This window comes from Rhineura floridana, chromosome 9 (assembly GCF_030035675.1).
Source record: "Rhineura floridana isolate rRhiFlo1 chromosome 9, rRhiFlo1.hap2, whole genome shotgun sequence".
NCBI lineage: Eukaryota > Metazoa > Chordata > Lepidosauria > Squamata > Rhineuridae > Rhineura > Rhineura floridana.
The window spans coordinates 80,904,515-80,925,480 of record NC_084488.1 but is presented as its reverse complement, the minus strand read 5'-3'; the positions used below and the strand labels follow the sequence as shown (position 1 = coordinate 80,925,480).

Sequence of the window (20,966 nt, the reverse complement as noted above, 5' to 3'; positions counted from 1 at the left end):
GGAGATGCTGGGGTTTGAACCAGGGACTTTCTTCATGCAAAGCAGATGCTCTACCATTGAGCTACGGCCACTCCCTGATAATTTACAGAATGGAAAAACACACAGACTTAAATCCAGCACTACAATGAGTGACAGCAGAAGGCTCTTTTGCTTATGCAAGGAAGGATCCTGGATAACTCTGCTACTTCTGTAGAAGCCAGACGTGATCTTACCTGTACCTTGACCTGCTTCCTGCTTTGCTGGCTTATTTCCACCTGGCCTGAGAGAGTGGGGTCCTGACTGATTCTAGCTACAAAAGCTGCGGCTACTGCCAAAGAGGCCAGAGACCATCATGTGTTAGTCCAGAAAGACCTGCTGTTCAGGATGTCTACAGGCTATTTGGGTGGGATGTTTATTTATTTATTTATTATTTGATTTATGTCCTGTCCTTCCTCCTGGCAGGAGCCCAGGCCGGCTGTTGTTTAAGACTTGCTGTTGGGTCAAGAGCTAATTTTGGAGATGCATTTTTTTTGTTATTGGGATTATGCTTTTGTATTTTTATTGTTAGATCTTATTATGAATCATGTGGGGATTGTTTAATTTTATTGTGTATTTACTGAGATGTTTTTATTCGTTTATTGCTTATGACTATTTAAATGTACCTATATTTTTGTAACTGTAATTGTTTTTTGATGTTGTAAGCCACCTTGAGCATGGTTTATCTGTGGAAAGGCAGCATGCAATTAAATGATGATGATACCCCCTTCCCAATGCACCCCACACGTTACTTCTCATGCTGTTCCAGACCCAACCCTCAGGAGTAGCTTTGGTGTGTGTGTGTGCATAGGGGGCTATAGCAAGAAGGCAAAGCAGGAAAGACCTGTTTCATCAACAGAGGTTTGTTGGGTCCATGCCAGAATCTAAGAAGAAGAAATATATTGTAACTCTAGAATAAAAACACTCCTGGCAGTTAAATTGACACTACAGGCCTCCAACACAGAACTGTTTCTTACAGGAATGTCTGCAAGACACCACACAGCGAGCAATATAGAACCACAAGACATAGAAGCTAAGGATTAAGGATATTGAACAGCACCACCTAGTGATTGGTGGTGTGGTTTATATACTGTACTTACAATATACACGTGCGACATCAGGGAACTCAAATAACAGAAACTCCATAAAGAATATATCTAGGTGATTTCTTTGTGAGGGGGAAAAAGAAGTGAATTAGAATTCAGATCAGAAAGAAGAGAGTACTGGAGACCATACTTCTAGCTACAGATGTGATAGCTTGTATCACAAGCCAAGCTGAGAACAAACAGTATAAGGAAAGGAGGGGAGGGAAATGTTCATAGACATAGAACAAGTCATTAACTACACAGAGAAGGACATTCATGGAGCAGAAGGTCGAGGAAATCAAAGCTTTAATGGACCCCATTCATTTTTAAACACACTATAAGAATCTGTTATTTCGTTGTTATATAGGGTAAAGGTTATAGCTTCAGTTGCTTTGCCTTCAAAAAAGTGAATCATACAGTTCTACTGTGCCAAGTCAAACTCTTTATTCAAGAATTTCACTTTATCTCCTCTGCACTCTGTTGGAAATCTAAGAGCCGTGAGTATTGGCTGTGCTTCTGTGCTGGTATCAGCTAGTTTCTAATCTCTTCTTCTCTCCCCCCCCCTTTACCTTCATGTTTTAAAACTTCATTTTCACTGTGATATGAAAATAGTACAAGAATATAAAGTACCATAAGAGCATAAAATGACACCATCATCTAGTTGGCAAATAGTGTTAAAAGTATATAAACATGTCATAATCAGAAGTAGTAAGTATTATCTGCCTATTTCCAGGGAAAACCTGTAAGCTGATTGGTACCAACAAGATGTCAGTAGGAAATCCATGGTTACTGCAATGGAGGAAGGCATTTAGGGAACAATCCAACTGCCGGGCAGAGGCAGAGTGGGGCTGGCAGAGTAGGAGCCAGTGGAAAGCTGTGTGGGATCTTCCTCCTGCTTGGGAGCCACCGGCCTGGCTGAATGTTGACTCCATTGGGAATGCGTGCACGAGCCGGTCAGAATGCTCCCCATAGGCCTGAATGGGATTTTAATTTTTTTCTCTGCTGGCCAAAAGGCTGGCAGAGTTCAAAGGGGGATCAGGACCTGGGGGAGGTGTCTCAACACAAGAAGGATCTCGCATAAGTCCCCCTTGGCTCCTCCCCCATCACATCTCCAGAATACCCCAATTTTGGGACTTCCACAGGCTTCGGCTGGGCCTCTGTCCGCTGGGCTGGCCATCCCTGGTACACTCCCGGCAGTGCCACATCTCCACCATAGTGGAGGGATTAGAAATAGGGGGCACTGTTTTACGGTGGTTCCGTTCCTATCTCTCAGACAGACATCAACGGGTAGCAGTGGGGGATGAGGTTTCAGACCCTTGGCCTCTCAATTGTGGAGTGCCACAGGGTTCTATCCTCTCCCCCATGCTATTCAACATCTATGTGAAGCCGCTGGGAGCCATCATCAGGAGTTTTGGGCTGCAGTGTCACCAATATGCGGATGACACTCAGCTCTATCTCTCATTTAAGTCCTCACCAGAGTTGGCTGTGAATACCTTGTCCAAGTGCCTGGAGTCTGTAAGTGGATGGATGGGAGAGAACAGGCTGAAGCTAAACCCCGACAAGACCGAGGTGTTGCTTGTGGGTGACAAGGGAAGGTTGGGAGATTTAGACTTGGTGCTTAATGGGGTGAGATTACCCCTGAAGGACCAGGTCCGCAGCCTCGGGGTCATTCTTGACTCCCAGCTATCAATGGAGGCTCAGGTCTCGGCAGTGAGCCGGGCAGCTTGGTATCAATTACATCTGATACAGAGGCTGCGACCCTACCTTCCTGTGTATCTGCTCCCACGAGTGATACATGCCCTGGTCTCCTCTCGCTTAGACTACTGTAATGCGCTCTACGTGGGGTTACCCTTGAAAACGGTCCGGAAATTGCAGCTGGTACAGAATGCGGCGGCACGCTTGATAAAGCATAGCCATCGCTGGGATCATATTACTCCAGTGTTGGTAGACCTACACTGGCTACCAGTTGTTTACCGGGCCCAGTTCAAGGTGTTGGTGTCGACCTTTAAAACCCTATACGGTTTCGGCCCAGTTTATCTGAAGGAACGCCTCAAGTATCACCAATTATGCCGCCTGCCAAGATCAGCCTCACAAGACCTTCTCTCGGTCCCTCCAGTCAAAACAGCTAGGCTGGTGCGGACCAGAGAGAGGGCATTTTCGATTGTGGCCCCCACCCTCTGGAATTCAATTCCTTTTGACCTTTGACATGCCTCCTCCCTGATGGGTTTTCGCCGAGCCTTAAAGACCTGGCTATTCAGGCAGGCCTATAGGATCTCTGGGGTGGATTAGTTTTTATGCTGTATTAATTGAAGGATGATTTTAGATTAATTGATGACTGTGGTTTTGATTTGTATATTGTATTTTATAGTATTGTACGTCGCCTAGAGTGTCCGTTCGTTCGGACAGAAAGGCGACTAACAAATATTTTTTTCTTTCTTTCTTTCTTTGCCAGTGGGAGCAGGCATAGCCAGGAGCCTCCTAGCACCACTGGGGATTTGTGGCATCCAACTCACCCCAGCCCAATGGAATGGTGAGTTGGATTGTTCCCTTAATTTGCTAAAAGTGAATAGGAAATCTAGTTGGAATCCAAATTCACTGCTCACTGAAGAACTCAGCTATATGGCTATAATTTCACTACCTAGCCCAACAGTGACATCAGAGTTTCTGTCAGCCAGAAGGATCTTCTCCCAAAAGGGCCTGCAAAGCTCTCTATGACATCAGAACAGAGCAATGCAGTGAATGGATCAAGACAGATATCGTCTACAGGTGATAGACTCCTGATATGCTAGCCTCTAAATAGAGGATGAATTTTTGAATGCTCATCCATATTAAACAAACAAAACACACCTCCATGAAAAAAAAAATTAAGTACACCAAAGACAGATCTAGCCTGATTTTCACTCTGAATGCTGTTAAGTCCTAAGAAGACGCAATGATAAATGATCTATCTGTCTATCTGTAACATCTGTTTCCAATTGCAAATGATTAGTCACATGAAAGAGTGCACCAAAGGAAATATAAATTAAGATATATGGCAGCTGTGTTCAGTCTTGCCTTGTTCTGGGAAGAATGAATGAACATCCAAGTTTGGTCTAAAAATCCAATCTGCATCTTGGGTAAGTTTATGGCTTTTACATTAATTGTGGATCTTTGAGAATATGTAATATTTAACAAGAAGTCATGTTTGTAGAGAACAGCTTCTCAAAAAAACAAAAACTGCTCAGCTATGAGACTTCTTATCAGCTGCTGATGCACAAGAGGAGTTCTTTGGACTCAATTGCTGAAGAATATTGTTCAGAATGCCTTTCCCAAGGTCTTAAGACTAATTGGGACACAGACTTATTGGCTGACATGGCTCCAGAAAAGGTTGTTCACAGTATTGCTATTTATTGTGCTAATTGTATTATTGTGCATCATTTTCTAGATGTTTGTATTTACAGTACGTACAAGTATAGTTTCGTATTTGTGGGTCTTACTGTTTCTGATGTACAGGGAACCTCACTGATTATTGTGCTGTACCCTCTTCTTTGTCACTTTTCTCTTGGCAGGGAGATATGTCCCCTCCCACCTTTTTAATATAAGGAAAATTAAAAATGTGATTCACCACTGTTCAGTATGAAGTGATGCAATCTCTTTTACTATCTCAGGACTCTACTGATTTATCCCCACCTCATTCTAGCCTTTTACAGACATTATACAGCCACAAGAGTGGCTGTATACTATAGCCAGCATGGATTTTTCGCATTCCGCAATGTTAAATTGAAAATACCCCATACCATTCTGATGCTTCCCATAAACTCATTTCAAAATAAAACCTTACAAAATATATAGTCCTGAACTCAGAAACACTTGCTTAACCCTCTAAATTTTCATGGCGATACACAAAACAGTCGGAGAGAATTGAGAGATCAAAGTGTAACAACAGGGGGAAAAAACAGACCCCTTTTGGACTTTTTTCTGTCAGGGTTCTCATAATTTGTTGAAATTAATTAAAAGTCAACCATGTTCACAGAGTACCTGTAATCCTGTCACTGACCTTGCCCCATATTCTGACCTTCATCTTCTGCAAAATGCCTGGCTGAGTTTTAATTAATTTAAGAAATTTAGCATTGGAGTCAATGATAAGCCCAGGCATCTCAGTAAGAGCCAACTGTCAGCGTTCTAAAAGCCAGACTCACAGCTGCTTGGCTAATCAGGGGGCCACACACACACCAGACCTTCATTTCACTTTAGACAGTCATGGCTTTCCCCAAAGAATCCTGGGAAGTGTAGTTCAGGAAGGGTGCTGAGAGTTGTTAGGAGACTCCTATTCTCCTGACAGAGCTACAGTGGCCAGAGTGGTTTAACACTCAGCCCCTTTTCTGGGAATTGTAGCTCTGTGAGGGGAATAGGGCCTGTCCTAGCAACTCTCAGCACCATTCACAAATGACACTTCCTAGCATTCTTTGAGAGAAGCCATGACTGTCTGAAGTAGAATAAAGGTCTGGCATGGATGTGGCCAGTGACAGCTTTGGTTTAAATTTGCATGGGACACTACATCTGCCTGCTGTAGAATAAAAAGGTGGGGAAAACACTGAAAAACAATGATACTGTGCACAATGTTTTCCTTTTGGAAAGGAAAGGGGCTTCCCACTGCCCAGTGCCCACCCACCCCATCTCCTCCTCTCCTCCCTGCCCTCCTCCTCTCCTCCCTGCCCTCCTCCTCTCCTCCCTGCCCTCCTCCTCTCCTCCCTGCCTCTCCCCCAGGCCAGTTTCACTTTTCCTAAGAATGATTGCACAGGAGTAAATCCCACTGGACTCAGAAAGCATGCCAACGATTAAGCCTGCCCTCCCCTCTTCCTTCTTCCCTCCTATCCCCTCCCTCTTCCTTCCCTCCCCCTTCCTTTGCCCCTTTCCCTCCTCCATGGTCAGTTTTATCTATTTTAAGCATGATTGCACTAGAGTAAATCCCATTGAAGTCAATCAGCATGCAAATGAGCAAACTTGCCTTTCCCCTCCACCTCCCTCCCATCCCCTCCCTTTTGCCACTACCCCTTCCTCCTCCTCCCCTCCCCTCCCCCCTCCCCTCTCCCCTCCCTCTCCTCCTCCATGGTTAGTTTTCCCTATCCTAAGCATGATTGCAGGGGAGCAAATCCCACTGAACTAAATAAACATGCAAGTGATCAAACCTGTCCTCCTCCCTCCTCCCCCTGCTGCCTGCTCCCTCCCTCCCCCCTACCCCTGCCCTTCCTCCTCCTCACCTCCCCATCCCATGTGGTCAGTTTCACCTATCCTAAGCATGATTGCAGGGGGGTAAATCCCAATGAACTCAATAAGCATGAAAATGATCAATCCATTCTCAGCAAACTTGCACAGGATCCCATTTCTTACCTCCCAGATTAAAAAGCAGAGACATTCATTAATAGGCAAAAAAAGCCCCAAACCCTTGTGGTCTAAGAACACACCTATAGTTAACAGATATTTCTATCAAACTTTAAAAAGCAGGGAAATTGGGCAGCTATAATGAATGCAGGAGGGGAGCAGGAGACCTGACCTCCTCTCTGAGATATTGTATTGCCCTACAAATTTGTCAAAATGCAAACACAATTTGGGTTGGTCTTTTACAGTCCAATCCACTTCTTGTGTAGCTTGTGCCTCTGAGCATACGGTGAGTGGTGGCAACATCTGCAATCAGCCCAAATAACAGAAACAAGATGTGCTGTGCTGATCTTGTTTTAGCAGAGAGGAAGCAACAATATTAAGACAGTTGATATAGTTTAGTCACTTTAAATATATTTGATTTACCTTGCATTTTTAGTGAAGTTTTCTATAGTAAATCATTTTCTTTTGCTTGTTTCTGTGAATATGTGAAGTACAGCAAAACTTTGCAACACTAAAAGAAACTTCAAAAACACTGACTCTTCTATAGGATAGTATCCAGTAGACATGAGGAGTGTCTCAGTTTGCACAAGATAAAACAGTGGGGGTAAAATATATGCTAGCAAAATTCCAGGTGTGCTCTATTTTTTTAATTGACCATGCCCACCTTTCCTAAAGTGGAGTGGTTTAAGCATGGCAGGCTGAACACATGCATCAGACCAGTCAGCCTAACATCAATCCCTGGAAAAATTCTGGAGCAGATTATAAAGCAGTCAATCTGTAAACACTTTGAAAACAATGCAGTGATTACTAGGAGCCAACATGGATTTATGAAGAACAAATCCTGCCAAACTAATCTTATCTCATTGTTTAGTCAGACAACCTCCCTGGTAGACTGTGGGAATGCTGTGGATGTAATATACCTCAACTTTAGCAAAGCTTTTGACAAAGTGCCCCAAGATATTCTGATTAGCAAGCTAGCTAAATGTGGGCTGGATGGAACAACTATCAGGTGGATCCACAGTTGGCTCCAGAATTGTACTCAAAGAGTGCTTATCAATGATTCCTTTTCAAACTGGGCAGAAGTAACGAGTGGGGTACCACAGGGCTCGGTCCTGGGCCCAGTGCTCATCATTTTTATTAATGACTGGGATGAGGAGGTACAGAGCATGCTTATCAAATTTGCAGATGATACAAAATTGGGGGGCACAGCTAATACCGTGGAAGACAAAAACAAAATTCAAAGGGTCCTTGATAGGCTGGAGCATTGGGCTGAAAACAACAGAATGAAATTCAACAGGGATAAATGCAAAGTTCTACACTTAGGAAAAAAACCAAATGCACCATTATAAGATGGGGGATACTTGACTCAGCAATATGACATGTGAGAAGGATCTTGGAATTGTCGTTGATCACCAGCTGAATATGAGCCAACAGCGCGATGTGGCTGCAAAAAAAGCAAATGCTATATTAGGCTGCATTAACAGAAGTATAGTTTCCAAATCGCATGAAGTATTAGTTCCCCTCTACTCAGCACTGGTTAGGCCTCATCTTGAGTACTGCGTCCAGTTCTGGCCTCTGTACTTCAAGAAGGAAGCAGACAAACTGGAACAGGTTCAGAGGAGGGCAACAAGGATGATCAGAGGACTGGAAACAAAGCCCTATGAGGAGAGACTGAAAGAACTGGGCATGTTTAACTTGGAGAAGAGAAGACAGAGGGGAGATACGATAGCACTCTTCAAGTACATGAAAAGTTGTTACACAGAGGAGGGCTGGGATCTCTTCTTGATCATCCCAGAGTGCTGGACATGGAATAATGGGCTCAAGTTGCAGGAAGCCAGATTTCAACTGAAGATCAGGAAAAACGTCTTAACTGTTAGAGCCATACGACAATGGAACCAATTACCTAAAGAGGTAGTGGGCTCTCCGACACTGGAGGCATTCAAGAGGCAGCTGGACAGCCATCTGTCAGGAATGCTTTGATTTGGATTCCTGCATTGAGCAGGGGATTGGACTTGATGGCCTTGTAGGCCCCTTCCAACTCTACTATTCTATGATTCTATAATCTTGGGCAGGCCAAGTCTGTTTTTTCCAACAGCTAGAGTCATTGCTTAAGCAGCAACATATTGTAATCAGCCTGATTTCGCATCAAACTGCATTTTCATATTCAACTGCTAATGCACCCGAAATAGAAATAGAACATAACCTCCAGTTTGAAACACAAAAGGCTGTTGTCACCATCCTAAGACATCATCATATGACCAATAAAAAGGCTTTGAAATTACTAAAAAATAATTTAACAGAGATTTCTAGGATGATTAATGAGAGAAATATAATTTTCTAGGTTAGTTTCTCTGTAGAAACAGTAGTAACACAGGAAAGATGCAAAGAATAACACCAACAAACATACAAAAAATGTAATTCTCCATCTTTAGAGATGACAGGCAGGTGTTGCCACCACTCACCATATGCTCAGAGGAACATGTTGCCAAATTCTTTCAAGCTACACAGGAAGTAGATTTGACTGTGAAAGACCAACCGAAATTGTGTTTGCATTTTTACAAATGTGTAGGGCAATACAATATCTCAGAAAGGAGGTCAGGTCTCCTGCTCCCCTCGTACATTCACTATGGCTGCCCAATTTCCCTGCTTTTTAAAGTTTGATAGAAATATTTGTTGGCTATAGATATGTTCTTAAACTGCAAGGGTTCTTTTTGCCTATTAGTCAATTGATTTGGGTAAAATGAAAACTTATAATAGGGTAAGATGAAAGCAGTATTATAGCAGTAGCCTCTGCTCTAGCTTGCATACATCTGTTTCAATGCCTGAAGTGACTCTAAACATGTATATTTGCTTCTGATGTTGAAAATAAAGCACATGATGCCTTTTTCCATGCACCTTTTCATTCTACCTGAATGAATACATTAACCTTTTAGTGGCTTTTTTTATTCCAACAACTTGAAGCCTGCATATCATACAAACATTAACGCTGAGCTATTTCCAAAAGGCGCTGTAACCATCTAAACAAATGTATACCTCTGTATTGAGTGTTTCAGTTTACATACCCAGCTGCTGTCTCTTTTTACTTTGCTATATATGGATACTGCTATGTTAGATTATAAAAAAAACCTCACACACTACTAGAATTTTGCTCATGCAGTATAGCTTTCCAATCCCCTTTTCCCCGTAAAGAAGAAATCATGAGGACTGGGGGATTTGGGATGGGGTGTAAGGGACTGCAGCGGTAAGGATAATTGGTTGAAACTGTGGGGGAGGCACCTTGTGCAAAGTGATAGTATCTTCTGCTTGTGCAGGGGCACCTTTGGTCCAAGCCATTATGTTCCAATAATCCCTGTTGTTCAGTACAGATGCTGATGCTGGATCTTTTGCCAGGAGAGAGCAGGAGTGGAGAAGAGGATAGTGGAAACACCAGTCCACCATGTCTCCCACCAGCCTTTAACAGTATCTGGAACACCTGCAGGAAGAACTGTCAGGAGGAAGCGGAGGCAGTGCTGAGCTCTGGAATGCTGCCGCTGCCGCCATCATTTCTATTCTTGTGGAGCAATAAGCTGCACCCCTGTTGGTAGGCCATCTCCAAAGTAGGTGAAACCAAAGGGAGGGGTTTATCCATTTGGGCTGCTCTTTCGTAGCAAAATGAGAACAAGGGCACAAGCTCCTGTCAGTTGTGTTTGTGGATGTATAGGTGAATGGTGGCTACTTGAGTGACAGCAAAGCAGTGGAGGGAGGATGGGTTTGGTCTAATACCTAGATAGGAGCTAGGGATGGAGGAGGAGGAGGGACATAGTCTAGTATGAGACCTGGCTAGTCCCTTCAGAAAGGAAAACTATAAATGCATGGTGAGTGTATGAAGATGTGGTATCAGGGTGTACTGATGCTTACAATAACTGCTTGTACCCCCCTTCCTGATGGAAGAGGCTGCTACAGTTGTAGCTGGGGTCCTTTTTCATATGCATTTGAGGGATGGTTGGGAACTGGTATTGGACAGAGTGAGTGCACTGGACATGAAGTGGAATGCGAGAGTGTCAGTGTCTGTGTGAGAGTGTATCATGGAGCGAGTGAGGTGTTGTGGTGGTTCGTGGGTTAGGTGTTGAGTGGTGACTTGAGGTGTGTGGGGGTGAGTAAAGTGGTTTGTGATGTGCTTGGGCAAGGAAGGCAGAAGGTAGGATAATAGAGGTGCTTCTATCACAGATAGGAGGGAATATGGCATTGGAGGGAATATGGCATTGGAGGGAGTGCGTCATTGCATGAGAAGAAGAGGTAGAGGTCTGCAGGTTATGTCCTATGCTGGCCCTCCCTCCTTCAGGTATCTGGTTGCCCAGTTTACTAGGCCTTTCAGCCTAGTGGTGCTATTTCTAACTCCAGATTGGTTAATTCTAAGAGTACATTCATCCATAACTTAATTGGGATGAAGGCGCTGAGCTGGCATGTGTCACTGAGACATGAGTGGGCAAATTGGGCAGCTTTGATACCCTGTACAGTGCCAACATAGGCTCTAGGGCTATAGTCATTGTAGTTCATAAAGTTACTATCTTGCTCACCAGGAAACCTCTCCATCCTGAAGTTGGCTTTGAGAGTCTGTACATTGGGCTATATATAGATGGAGTGGAGATGCTGTTGGTATACTGCCCACCCTGCTACCCAACCAAGCTAGTTGAAGTGATCTTGAGCATGGTACTGGAGAGCTCCAGGACAATTATTCTGAGGGAACATTGTTCTAAACATCAATGCTGAGACCACCTTAAATGGGCCAACTGGGGACTTCATGGCTTCCATGAGAACCATGGAACTGTCTCAGTTTGCCGTTGGATCTGTTATCTGTGCCACAACATATAGAACACTATATGGTGGCAAAAGAGAGGCAGGCCTTCTCTGCAGTTGGTCCTGCCTTATGGAATGAACTCCCCTCTGTAATATAGCAGGCATTAATGGCAATGTGCTTCCATCACTCCTTAAAATATATCTCTGTTGCCTAGGCATTTCCCTGACTGTGGATGTCAGTTTTTAATGATTCTGGCACAGTAATGATGCTGGTTTATTATGGTTTTATGGATATGTTTTATTACTTTGTTGTCCTATTTTAGCATTGTAAACTGATTTAGAATTTTGTTTAAAAAAAGGAAAGAAAAATGGTCTAGAAATAAATACTATTCAACACAGAGCACGTTAAGGATATTTTATACACAACATCAGCTTGGGGTTTTTTTTATCACATTTTAGATGGATTTGCTGCATAACATCGCACATGTAGAACAGGCCAGAATTATGGCAGGCAGAGAAATCGGAGGTCAAGGAAAAGACTGAAAGTGAAGTCGGAGGAAGAAGGAGGTGAGCAGGACTGTAAGAAAAGAGGTGTGAAGTCAGTCACAGCTTGTAGTTTTTATTGCATATGACCGATATATGTGAAGTGCTTTGAATGTTTGAAATGTGCATTATATAAATGCTTATTATCCCATAACCAGAATAATGGGCAATAATAATAATAAGTTGCAATTCTTTACTGAATGCTTCTTTCATTGCTACAACTTACGATCTGCTATACAGTTTAGGTATACGAAACAAGCCATAAATTATCCATTCCCTTCGCTGAGGACAATAATCAAAATAAAACCAAACTGCTGTCCAGCACCTCTTGTATTCCTTCTATTGTTCCTCTCTTGCTCCTTTCATTTTTGAAAAGCCAATCCTGCTTGGTTTCAACAATTGTGCCAAGGCCCACCTGCATATTTCTGCTAGTGCATGGATAGTGGGGATGCAGGGCAAGTGGAGAGGTGACGGGGGCCCAGCAGATGCAGCCCCATCCTCTCCCTCCAAGTGACTGTTAATTTCAATTAATTTCAGGTGTTCCCTCCACACAGTCAAGATGGCTCAAGTCAAAACAATGAAATAGACGCTCACACTAATAGAAGAAGGAACGACCCTAACATCTTTGACAAGATTCTGAATTTGCAGTGTTCAATTTACCTGGATTTTCATATTGTAAGAGAGATGGGGGGGTGTACCACCTACAATATTTGACTTGTAACTGTAACTTTTGGGAGCAGCCAAATTGCTTTCCTAGCTGCTCTGTGTCTTTCCAGTTTGAGTGGCTATTTGGGAGCAGATTAGATTTGAAAAAATGAAACGGTTCTTCCTCCTCCCCCATTAACTATAATGCAGATTCTTAAAAAAAGCTATAACATTTTCCCCTTTGCAGACATAACAGATCCTCCAGGGTAGATTAAACCAAATTGTAGGCAGATACATCCAGGGGTTATTGTGAAATTAAAATAAATTAAAAAATTTAAATAACAAAGTAAAAGTCCCCCCCCCCCCGGAATTGGATGCAATTATCAGGCCGGGTCACCCCTTCTGAGGATATAAAGCCTGCCAAATTGCAGAATAGCAGCTGTGGTCATTCTTCCACAAAGGCAATCTTTACTGTTTTGGATGGGTACAACTGTAATGATAGGGGGAGTGGGGTGATGGTAGAAAAAAGAGCATGGATCCCCAGAAAAATATCACTCCCCCTACCAAGTGTCCTGTTGCCCTAAGGGTCAATGATGGAGGATGGGCTTCTCCCCTCAATCTATGATGGTGTTTTGGAGATATAGCCTTTCCTCCCTGTGTGAGAGAGAACTCTCCATTGCCCTGAATAGGGGAAGGCATAGATCCACATAAATAACAAGCACAGTTTTTCTCCCAATCACTATGATTGGAGTCTCCTGGATAAATATTTCACTGTAATTAAAAAGTGAGACCTGTCTGCCAAAATGAAAGATCCTTCTACCTCCCTTTGTCTTGAGCTCTGGGCACTTCCCCAATCAGCTTGGTTTAGTTTCTCTAGAAAAGAGCCAATACACAATACAGTATAATACACACACGCACGCACACAATTTCATCATAATCTTTTACACTTTTTTTTTCTTGGTTGGTTATTTCTCCAAGCACTAAATTTCCTGCGAAAATGCCTTTGAAAGTTGATACTAGGAATCAAAGAGAGAGAACAAAGTTTGAGCAGGTGTGAAAAAACATCTCTTCTCCATTAGATTGTATTACTGTGAAAACCACACCAAGCTAGCAAAACCAAGCTTGGAGGAGAAATTCAATAGCACTGGAATTGCTATTTGGGCTGATGGGAGTTATAGGCCAAAACATCTGGAGGGCACCAGGTTGGTGATGGCTGTGTTAGCATGTCAAACCATATATTCTGCAACTGCATAGTGGAAAAAGGCACTGGCAACAGAATTCTATTTCAGCTAAACTAGGTGTTTGTTGATAGATAGCAAGAAATGTTGGCCTTAATCCTTCTCTAGGTTTCCCTGCTTGTTTGGTAACCAAGTTAATGGTGTTGGTATGATTCTCTATTCAGGACAGGCATGGTCTCCTTTGCACTTTGAACCAGATTAGAAAATCCAGTGGCTTTATTACAGAATTACTGATGAGAGAGGGAAATGGACCATCCAGCCTGTATTGTCTTCAGGATATCTTTAACTAATACATCTTTGGCCAATTCCTCTACAACCTTTTCTTGAAAAGCCCCAGAGAATGAGATTATACACCCCTGTTTCAGCAATTTCTCCCCTTGATGTTTAACTCCAATCTGATTGTTTGTAGTTGGAAACCTTTACTCCACATCCAATTATATTCACTTGGCTGATCTCCTTGCCCAATAGAGCCTGATTATGAGGTTTTACTAATGCTGACTCAAGGCATTTTGGTGCCTGAAGCAGAGCTGGAATAATGCTCCTCCCAGGGGCAGAGTTCTGAGGAATGGCCATGTCCCAGTCACCTAATTTGCATGCAGAAGGTCCTAGGTTCAATGCCCAGCGTGTCCAGGTAGGACTGGAGCAGCACGCTGTATGAAACCCTGGAGGGCCATTGCTAGTCGGTGTAGTCAGTATTGAGCTGGATGGGCCAATTGTCTGAGTCTGAATAAAGCAGTTTCCTCTATTCCTATGTTTTATTGTTTATTAAATTTATATCCCACCCCTCTTCCTAGAAGACACCCAGGGTGGCAAACAAAAACACTCTAAAATATCTTAAAAACAAAACACTTTAAAACATATTAAAACAAAGCATATTTAAAAACATATTAAAACACATCTTTAAAAACATCTTTTTTAAAAAAGCTTTAAGAACATCTAAAAATGTAATTCCAACATAGACACAGATTTGGATAAGGTCTACTTAAAAGGCTTGTGGAAAGAGGAAGGTCTTCAGTAAGTACTGAGAAGACAACTAAGATGATGCCTGTCTAATATTTAAGGAGAGGGAATTCCAAAGAGTAGGTGCCATAACACTAAAGGTCCACTTTCTATGTTGTTCAGAACAGACCTCCTGATAAGAAGGTATCTGCAGGAGGCCTCATCTACAGAGTGCAGTGAACGACCGAGTATGTAAGGGGTAAGACAATCTTTCAGATATCCTGGTCCCAAGCTTCACAGGGCTTTGTACACCAAAAGCAGAACCTTGAACTTGGGAACCACCAACCCACAGAAACTCCATCTTGCTATGATTCAGACTCAGTTTATTGGCCCTCATACAGCCCACCGTGGAGTTCAGACACAGGTCCAGGGCTTGCATGGCCTCTTCCGATTCAGATGTTACAGATAAATATAACTGGGTATCATCAGTGTCCTGCTGACACCTCACCTCAAATCTCTTGATGACTGCTGCCAAGGGCTTCATATAGATGTTAAACAGCATGGGGGACCAGATTATACCCTGTGGCACCCCACAGCACAACTTCCAGGGAGCCAAAAGACAATCACCCAGTGTTATTCTCCAATCCCTGGAGAAACAGTATCTCCAATATCCATCTCACCAAGTTGGCTCAGAAGGATACCATGGTCAAAGGTATCAAAAGCCCCTGAGAGATCAAGTAAGAATAACAGGGTCACACTCCCCTTGTCCTTCTCCCGATAAAGATAATCCATCAGGGAGACTAAGGCTGATTCAGTCCCATGACGAGGCCTGAACCCAGATTGGAATGGGTCAGGATAATCTGTTTCATCCAGGAGTACCTGCAATTGCTGTGTCACAACCTTCATGGCCACTAGATTGGGCTGATGGGAGTTGTAGTTCAAAAAAGTAACTTTTCCAAGCTCTGCACTGGACACCTCACTGCGGGCTACAGTAGATGTGGATGCAGCATCAAGATTGTTACAGAGGAGCGCAACTTTACCCTCAAAATGCCTTGCTAACAATTCACAGTGGGCCTCTGAAGGGTCTAAAACTCCATTTGCTGAAGTTGATGTCAACAGACCTTTGACAATATGAAAAAGCTCCACTGGATGGCTACTTGAGAATGCGATGGAGGCAGAGAAATGGGCCTTTATCACCGCCACACAGTAGTCACAGTTATGATGATTTACTCATGCCTGATCAGCCTCACCGCATGTCTTTCACCACTTGTGCTCTAGCCATTGTCCAGCCTGTTTCAATGTCCTTAGTTCACTGGTGTACCATGGTGAAAATGGGCTCCACAATGCCGGAGGGGGCACTTAGGAGCATCTGTGTTAACAGCCCAACATATCTCATTTTTCCACAGTCTGACAAGGGCTTCAAAAGGGTCACCTGCTATATCTCCTGGAAACTCACCCAAAGCACTCAAGGATCTAGTGGATTCCATTAGTCTCCGGGGGGCTGATAATCTTAATCGGACCACCACCCCTACAGGGTAGGATTGGAGCTGTAAGTCTAAACTTTACTAGGAAGTGGTCTGACCACTACAATGGGGTGACATCCACCCCCCTCGTATCCAGACCATGCCTTCCTCCATCTGGAGCAAAAACCAAGTCATGGATGTGCCCTGCCCTATGTGTTGGACTGGTGACAACTTGAGACAGCCTCATGGTCATCATGGAGGCCATGAAGTCCCGAGCTGAAACACTAGAGGCAGCTTCAGCATGGACACTGAAATCATCAAGGACTATCATTGTGGGCTCCTCCAATACCACAGCTGAGACATCCTCCACCAGCTCGGTCAGAGAAGCTGGTGGGAGGCAGGGTGGATGGTACACCAGCAGCAACCATAGTTTACTGCCTCCTTGGTCAAACACCAGGTGCAGGCCCTCACAGCCAGCTCCAAGACAAAATAGTTTCCTGGTGGCAGAGATGGAAGTTATGTAGACCATAGCAACCCCTCCTCCCCCTATTCTTATAACCTGTGCTGGTGTTGCACTGAGTATCCAGGTGGGCAAAGTTGGGTCAGATCAACTCCCCCCAGTTCACCCACTCCGGTCTCAGTAATGCACACCAAATTGGCACCCTCATCCATGATCAAATCATGGATGAGTGTGGTCTTCTTGTGTATCAATCTGGCATTAAACAACAACACACACAGGCCAGTGGGTACAGCAAATGAGCAATGAGGAACCCATCCATTGGAGGAGTGGAAGAGAGGAACAAGGCATAGATAGCCTTGCCCTCATCTTCCATGGTAGCTCATCACCTCCCCATGGCTGTATCTCCCTCTACCATTATCACTGCAGTTGGGGTGGCATCACCCATGTCCCTCCTTACGAAGACTCTTCCTAAACACATGATATACTGTAAACACAACAAGAGCCCAGAAACAAAACCTACCAGAACTACTTATCCCAGTACACCTCTGAGAGAACTGGGAACAACCAGACCTACATCTATTCCCTCCTCGATCTCACACCCAGGGAGGGCCAGCCTTCTGCCAGTTGCAGACTCTCACTCTGAAGGCATCTGGTGAGTTTCTCTTATTACACAGTTCACTGCACAGGCTCTCACTCTGCGCTTGAACCACACATGCGCCATACACCCTCTCCACTACCAGTCTCCTCTAGACTGGTTTAAAAATAAAATAAAATAAAATGATAAAATAAAAATTGAAGGTGGTAGCACCTTGACCCTCAGAACTCCCTAAGGGGCTCCCCAAGGGACAACCCCTTCAGTAGTGACCCCATTGGCAGCAGACCCATTGCCCAAGGGCTGTCAGCTTTTATGCTCCCTGAATCAGCCAGGAGCTGATTCAAAACACTGCAAGATTGACTGCAGCCTCTCCCTGGATTCAGGGTCAGGCAGGGGGTCCCAGTCCTTACAGCCCTTACAAGGGACCTCAGCTGTCTCAAGAGGGCACAAGAAAGCACGCAGATGCTATCTATGCCATGTTCCTTGCTTCCACTCCTCCCATGGATGGGTTCCTGGTTGCTCATCTGTTATGCCGACTGGCCTGTCTGTGGTGATGTTTCACGCCAAGGCAGGTCTTTTCCAGTTGCCCAGTGCTGCAGCTGTTCCCAAGGACCCAAAGGGCTGCCGGGCTTTTATGCCCCCTGACCTAGTCAGGGCTTGATGCAAGAGGTGGCAAGATTCGCTGCAGCCTTTCCCTGGATTCAGGGTCAGACAGGGGGTCCCAGTCCTTACAGCACTTATCAGGGATCTCAGCTGTCTCAAGAGATAGCAAGTGGGGGGAGCAAGCAAGCAAGAGCCAGATGCTCACGTACTTACTCCCAGGGCAGGCCTTCTCCAGTCCATCATTCCTGCAGCTATTTTAAAACTTGCTGCACCATTCACCTTGCCTTCATGTATCCCTGCCTCAAGTTTCCACCACAAGCAGGTTGCTCTATTCTACCTTACTGAAGGACCAATGCTAGATTCTCCTTGAAGTCAATGACAAAATTCCTTCACAAAGCTAAGAGGCTCACCAGCGCCAAGTATCTTAGAAGGACACTGTGGAACTCCATTGTAGGCTTCTATGAAGTTCTGTATTCCAGTCTGGGAGAAAGACCTTTTAGGGATTTCTATCCATGCTGCCAGTTTTGTATACAAAACTGATTGAGGGGGGAAATTAACAAATGTCAATTATAGTGCATCTTCCTGGAATGCAGGAGAAAGTACTGCATATGCTTTTTGATTTAGAGGGATTTGACCTGTGGGAGGATTTACTAAAAGGATAAAAATAATATCAAAAGAAGCTTAAGATATCTCCCAATGGATGAATTGCTTTCCTGTGTGAGCATATGGAAGCTGTCTTATATTGAGTCAAGGAAATGCACAGAAGATTCACTAAATTGCAAATATATCTACAGCCCCAATGTGTTTCAGGTAATGCAGCTCATTTTCAGGGAAGCATCTTTTTTTTTTTAAAGCCTCATTACAATTATTGTAGAAAGCTATTCACATACAGATTTTTAAAGCAACGGTGCAGAGGCATAATAATATTCACTTGATGTACACAATTATCAAAATCTGGTCTCTTCAACTACCAAACGTTTCTACAAACATTTTTAAAAGAAAAAATATTTTAAAATCCATTTAGTCTTGAACTCGTCATATTTGAAGGACTCCATGGATTTCCTTAATAAGATAGACATTTGACATTAGTCAAGAAGGAATTTTACAGTGCAAGCCTAACCATGTCTACTCAGAAGTAAGTCCTATTGAGTTCAATGGGGCTTATTCCCTGGTAAGTGGGGTTAGGACTGCAGGCTTGGTTATGTTATATATAAGATCTTTATATACCCCAGTATTGTCCAATGTGAGGCTGTAAATGTAATTCAAAACACCTTAAATCAAAAGAATATAATAAGAAACTTCTAATCATTATTCAAGTTTTGGCTGAGATCATGCTGCCTAAGAATTATTTATTTATTTATTTATTATTTTATTTATATCCCACCCTTCCTCCCAGCCAGGAGCCCTTTTGCCCTAGAAGAGTTCTATTGACAGATGAAAGATACATCCTGCCTATGTATGGGAGACACACAAAAATATGTTTACTGTTCCAATGAATGGATAAAACAGCAAGGGAGGTTTCCCTTGTGCCCGCACTACGTCCTTATTCTGCCTGATTCCATAGCAGTTTTGATAGCAGTGGACATGTGTAGTCAGTGTACTAGCAGAAGGCTGGGCAACTGAAAGTAGGTGGAGGTATAGCCAGTGACAGGCAGAAACACCCTCTGACTGATTATAAGTAAGAAGGCAGGCCCATTGATGCTGTCCATTGACCCTAATGGACCATCCTCCACTGTGTATAGCCTTCTGGTCCCATTCCACTCCTTGAGAAGAGCCTACTTTTAAAAGCTATACACCTCTACATATCTGGGGATTGGGGGTGGAAGTATCTGTCAATTTTGGTTCTCTCATTTTCTCATTTTTCTAATCTTAAAAAAATAGGTTCTCTACATTTCTGCAGCAATTTGCCTTTTTAAAAAATCTAATGACAATTAGATAGCATTGTGAATTTCTCCTAATAAACACATTTTTGTATGCATTTTTTGACTAACGTGCACATTTTTGCAAAGAGTTTTCCCTAATATAATGCATTTTGTAATGCTATGTTCACTAATACTCTCATACACACTTTCCTCTAATATACACTTTTTTGTACTCATTGTTTGACTGGAGAAGTGCATTGCAAAATTCCGAGAAGTGCAAATTTTGAAGGATGGCTATGTTTCCATTCTCATATTGTTGCAAAAAGTGCAGATGTGATAAATTCACTTTTAAATATGAACGGAATCAAATTTCTCCCCTGTCCCTTCTCTGGGCCACCTTTGATATCGAGATACCTATGTTTTGTTTCTGGGTGACCTCTTTTTGCATAGAAACTGACTGGCCCAGGGCCAGCAAGTTTGGTGACGGAAGGAACAATTGATTGGTAAATTCATGATATGGTGGGGTAGCCTGGTAGAACTGAATGACCTTCTAAAATTAGTTAATACTAGAAAATGATGTTATTTTTAATGTGCTAGTAATAAACAGATTAATTATCTGGATGTGCCCATCAGGCAAAGAGGGCAAGTCTTTATGCTAGAAACAGGCAAACAATCCAAAATTCTCATTGGATGAGCTTGGAAATTATTGAAGTTTTCCTGAAAAAAAAATCAGCAAAACATGGATATTTCCCCCCCAAACCTGTTAGGTTTAGAAAAATTAAGCACCCATAGCTGCTGACTTCCCAACCAATCCTTCTTCAAATCATTTCCCCTTCCCTTTCTTCGCTTTCATTAGTGGCAAATGCAGGAGCAGCCTCCAAACTGAGTGGTGAGGGGAGAGGCTTCTATAGTTGGTTGCATGGTCATTTGCAATAAAAGAGTGATGTTATGCGTTTGTAATATTTTAGCAATGTTCTGAGTGAATGCTTTGCACAACAAAAATGCACATTACAATTTTTCATTTTTGTTATGAGTGGGTTTTTTTTAAAGTCTTGGAAGTTCTGGAGGGAGGACTACCTACAGAAAATGTGTACAAGATTGAATATTTCTCTGTTATTTATTACTATTGTGATTCTTATGCATATGTAGTTAGACTTCCGTTAATCATTTTTATGAGAATCTCTTATATGAAGTCAAGGCATTGGCCCAGCTACCCCAGTACTGTTTACCATAACTGGGTAGCTGCTCTCCAAAATCTCCATCAGGGCTGTTCCTAGGCTTGCTACATGAGGCCATGAGATTCCAAGGATGGAGCTGGATGTTCTGCATGCAAAGCAGGTACTCCACCACTGAACTACAGCTGCTCCCTTCCTCGCATTCT

The 20,966-nt window shown here is 43.2% G+C and overlaps 1 long non-coding RNA gene across 2 annotated transcripts; it reads left to right on the top strand.

The window, feature by feature from the left end:
- The first annotated feature begins 3,960 nt into the window (after window positions 1-3,960).
- Window positions 3,961-14,361, top strand: LOC133364149 (uncharacterized). Of its 2 annotated transcripts, none has more exons than XR_009757848.1 (4): window positions 3,961-4,216; window positions 9,822-10,057; window positions 11,697-11,804; window positions 12,318-14,361. It is a non-coding gene; the product is annotated as an uncharacterized LOC133364149 (long non-coding RNA). The 2 variants fall into 2 exon arrangements; XR_009757849.1 differs by having other exon boundaries at window positions 3,962-4,216; window positions 9,827-10,057.
- The last annotated feature ends 6,605 nt before the right edge of the window (window positions 14,362-20,966 follow it).